Genomic DNA, 5,290 nt, shown 5'->3' on the forward strand with positions numbered 1-5,290 from the left:
CGGCTTCATTGATCAGTGTTTTTTCTCATTGGTAAAGGGTAGGGTCTCCTCTATTTTAAATTGCTTTATTGGTGGATCGGGAAGAAGTCCCAGCTTGGGGACCGCACCGTGAGTAAAGCAAGTAAAGTAAAATTTTACTTATACAGCAACTTTCAAGTTAAAAATCACAAAGTGCTTCATAGAAGCTAAAACATAAATATAAAAATCTACCAAAAGCAAGTTTAAAAAGATGAGTTTTTAGCTGTTTTTTAAAAGTGACCAAGTGAGTCCACAGATCTCAGGCTCAAAGGGAGAGACTTCCACAGTCTGGGGGCCACAGTTACAAACGCTCTGTCGCCTTTGGCTTTCAGCCTCGTGTGCTGGACAACCAGCAAGCCCTGATCACATGCAGTGTTGCCAACTCCTCAGTAAGGAAAATCGCTATTGGTTGTCCTAAAAGTTGCTAGAAGTCGCTAAATGACGTCATCGCCTAATTTGCATAATTGCTCGTGCTAATCTAATTGTAACCTATGTTGTTGGAGAGAGAAATAACATCGTGGAAGAGACATAAAGTGAGTAAAAAACGTCCTAAATGTATTTAGAGTTTATTTAGAACTACAAATTAAATTTCTTTTAGCAATTATTGTTTTTTAATGTCACAATTGCAACCCTGCTCCTTTACCCGGGCTTGGACCGGCAAAAGTGACCCGAAATAGGCGCTCTGGTGGAGTTACTTTGTGTGTGTGCTTATAAGTAGTTTTAAACCTTGTGATCCACAAAACAGCATAAGAGTAAAAGAGTAAAAGAAGAACTGACTGCGTTACAGCACCCGCTGCTTGTTGAGAGTAAAAGCGATACGCGCTTTCACGTCTTTTTTTTAGCGACTTTCTTTAGAAAAAAAGTTGCTAAGGGGTCTGAAAACTCGCTAAATATAGCGACAAAGTCGCTAAATTGGCAACACTGATCACATGACCTCAGGGACCTGCTGGGAATGTCTGGATGTAAAAGTTCACTGATACATGTTGGTGCTTGTCCATGCAGAGCCCTGAATGTCAAAATCATAATCTTAAAGTGGATCAGCAGGGGTGTGACACGGGAGGACTTGGAGGACTTGGTCAGAAGCTTTGCTGCAGCGTTCTGAACAACTTGCAGATGCTCCAAAGAGGCTTTACATAAACAAGTAAACAAAGAATGACAAAAATCCAGACGAGATGAAACAAATGCATCAATGAATTTCCAATTCGGAGCGCGATACCATGGGACTCAGCTTAGCAATGTTTCTCAAGTGATAAAAACAGGAGCGGACCAGAGATTTAACATGAGCGTCCAAAGTTAGAGCTGAGTCAATGGTAACACCAAGGCTCCTGATAGAAGGTTTGGCAAATGTAGCAAGTGGACCCAAGTTTACCATAACACTAGGCACAAATCTTTTAGTAGCACAAATAGGGCTGCTTATTGATCGAATTTTAATCTCGATTACGATCTGGGCTTTCAACGATCATTAAAAATGACTGAGCCGATTATTAGCCCCTCCCTCGTGCTTTACTCTCGCGCTGCTCCGTGTGGACCGGCCTTTAAGGTGTCGCGGATAAATACAACAAAATAAAACTAGTACCGGTACCGAAAAAAAGAAAATTTATTCATAACACCCTGAAAAGACCCAGGAAAACCGAGTAAACGATAAAGACGATAACAAAATAACGCTGAAAACCGATAAAAACCCTGAAAACCAGACATTTCACACCTGAGCCTCAACTCTCGCGGCCCGAAACCAAACGACTCACGGACCGGTACCAGTCCGAGGCCCGGGGGTTGGGGACCGCTGATTAAGAGGCAGCTCGGAAAGCTAAGCAGAAGTTATTTGGAGAGGAGAGTGGCTGCCGTTGGTTGAAAAGAGGTAAAAAACTTCAGTGGTGTGGAAACATTATGGGTTCAGTCAGACGTGGATCAAGTAGACACAGTGTGTAAACTTTGCTACGGTGTCGTAGCTGCACCACAGAGCAACACTGCAAAGTTCACTAAACAGATGTTTACATTTTTCATTTATTTCTTATATTGCAAACATTTGCACTGTTATCAGTATTTGCACACTATTTATATTATTTTTTGACAATCTTTAAAGTCATTATTCAACACGTTGTTATTGTTAAATAAATATCGTCAAATAATCGAGATCTCAATGTCAGTGAAAATAATCGTGATTATCATTTTTGCCATAATCGAGCAGCCCTAAGCACAAACAAGGACTTCAGTCTTCTCTTCATTTAGCTGAAGAAAATTATCAGCCATCCAACCTGTAATGGAATCTGTGCACCTATGCAAAATCTCTAATTATGGAAACATCTTAGGGCTTAGAGGAGATATCTAACTGGGAGTAAATACAACAAAAACAATAAAGGCCCCAAACCTGAACCTTGTGGCACACCATAGGCAAGAAAAGTAGAAGAGGGACTGTACTTAGAGGTAGCCACAGAAAAGGATCGTTCTCGCAAATAAGATTTGAACAATTCCCAAGCAGACCCTGATATACCCACCCCGTGTCTCAGCCTATCTAGCAGAATATGATGGTCCACACTGTCAGAGTCAGAGAGAGTGTCATTTTACCCCCACCGGCTGATGTGTGAAGACTTCTCTGGGATGCTCGCTCCTGTCACGCTGAGGTGGAGCGTGTGCAAGTCTGAATTTGATCCTGATTTTCTTTTTTCTGATTTGACAAGAACAACAGAAACGAATTAAAGCCTTCCAGCGGGGCATGCAGCCTCCAACTCCCCTCATCCTCACTGCCCTCTGTTGTTACAAAAGCACATTTTCACACACACACACACACACACACACACACACACACACACACACACACACACACACACACACACACACACACACGTCCCAAAAACAGTTGTCTAGAAAAGTGGCATTTTTGTCAACAAAGCAAACTTGGTTTAAAATGACAGCAGTTTTAATTTCTAACTCAAACATCCTGTTCATTTGGCTTGTTTTTGTACACAATAACATCAGTTTGTAAAAGGAAATCATTTTAGACATACTGAAGTTGCATCTTAAAAAATGGAATCCTACGGAGTTAAAGAGATTCAGAAGTTCAGCATTCCAAACACAATCACATTGTTTAAAGAATACCTGGAATATATTTAATTTTTGAAAAGTTTAAAAATCTAAGACAGGGGTTCTGCCTTTATTAGCCTTATTCATTGAAACATTTTTCTTAATGCGACATTTGTGTGTTTTCTCCAGATAAAATTGAGGATTAGTTTTGCCATGTTCAGATTTTGGGAATGTTCAAGTTCAATATAAATCTTTTGTAATTAAGGATGTGCCTAAAATAGTCATGTCCACCTGAAGCTACAACTCAAACCTCTGTTCAGCTGAGTTACTTTGGGGGTTGACATTTTCAAATGATCATCAACAACATTGGACAGTTTTCATCCTCTCCCGTCTCACTGTGACAGGGGTGTGGTCTCTGGCTCTGCTGCAGTAAAGCGGTAGTACGGTCAGCTCACGGGGCGGAGCCGGGAGGTCGGAAGGGACAGGTGAGAGGGATTGCAACTAATGAACGCTTTCCCACCTTTTAGTGCTTGGAGTTGGGAAGGAGCTGGAAAAGCTGGCTTCCCGGTTGAATACTAAGTGCTGGAACCAATAATTGAACGCTGTGTGGGTCCTGATCATTTCACAGTCACTAAACACTAAAATACAATATCATTGGTACTATTACTATAGTTACTTTTAAGGCTGCCGTGATTAAATTTAGGGGGGCTTTAGCACCCCCAACAGGGTCTAAACTCGCAATTTCTCTGAATTATCCAGTCTTTGCAGTTCTAAGTAATATGTAGGTTACTTAGGCGAGACTAACACTGTAAGTGACAGTAATATCCATCCATCTATCTTTTATGATTTAACAGAATAAAAACTTTTCTGACCAAGACACAGAAGCAATGATCCATTAAACATGTGAACACTCCAGAGACACACCTGTACCAAAACAACTGAAACATATAATCTGCACTTATTCACAAATATATACTTTACTGTAGAGGATGTTGTTTGACAAGCTGCAGAACTGTGACCTAGCTCTGAGTTCACAGTTAAACATACATGAATATAGCAACGGGGCCAGCAGGAGACCATATGAACTGGACACAAAGTTCACAAAGAAAAAATGCGCTCTCACTCACACACGCTGTGCATGCAAGCAGACACCTGTAGCACTCTGTGAGAAATGTACACGTCTGTAAAAGTGTAAAGACTATCTGTCTTAGATTGCAGGGGCCAGCAGGAGATAAATAGGGGAGACATTTTATTTAGGTGCACTAAAAGTATATCAGAGTGCTCCTCAGTCACTCATTAACAAATTCTATGAATTAGTGTAACTCAGAATTCTCAAACTCCAGTCGTCGAGGGCTGAAACTTTTCCATGTGAGCCTGTTGCAACACACCTGAATACAATTAGTAAGTCATTAGCAAGAGTATAGAACTTGACTGCATGCTGACGTGGCAACCCCTAACCCTACCTACTCAAGTAAAATTAAGTAAATGTGAGTGTTTGGAAAAATGTAAAATGGCCTGTATTTGTATAGCGCTTTTACTTAGTCCCTAAGGACCCCGAAGCACTTTACACTACATCCAGTCATCCACACACTGGTGATGGCAGCTACATTGTAGCCACAGCCACCCTGGGGCGCACTGACAGAGGCGAGGCTGCCGGACACTGGCGGGCGCCACCGGGCCCTCTGACCACCACCAGGCAACGGGTGAAGTGTCTCGCCCAAGGACACAACGACCGAGATTGTCGGAGCCGGGGCTCGAACAGGCTCGGCAAACTTCCGATTACAAGATGAACTGCCAACTCTCGATCGCTGTACTTCTAATAGTACTTTTATTGCACCATGTTCATTCACTCATGAGCTGCTGTAACATGAATCAAATGGCTGAAGCGCAACCTCAGCGTGCAGTCAAGTTCTAGAGTCTTGCTAATGACTTACTAACTGTATTCAGGTGTGTTGCAACAGGGTCAGGTGGAAAAGTTTCAGGAGTTCGAGGCCCCTGCTGTGAGCCACGTCAGTAGTAATAGTGGGCGGGGCTAGAGCCCCGAGACCCGTTCATTGTGCCGACACGCGTGGCCGTGTTTCACCTAACTATGCCTATTTCTTCCTTTGAACACTTTGTATTTTGCAGCCCGGGACTTCGAGGCGGGCTGTGGGCGGCGCACCCAATAAGAAGTAGACGGGTTACTGCTGCTTTTTGCATTGGCTGAACAAAAGTCAGTTTCACGTTGCATTAGTTTTTATTGGGGGGGCAA

Source organism: Rhamphochromis longiceps, linkage group LG8 (genome assembly GCF_057381845.1).
Source record: "Rhamphochromis longiceps isolate RC_006_pf linkage group LG8, R_longiceps_female_GT1.1, whole genome shotgun sequence".
Lineage (NCBI taxonomy): Eukaryota > Metazoa > Chordata > Actinopteri > Cichliformes > Cichlidae > Rhamphochromis > Rhamphochromis longiceps.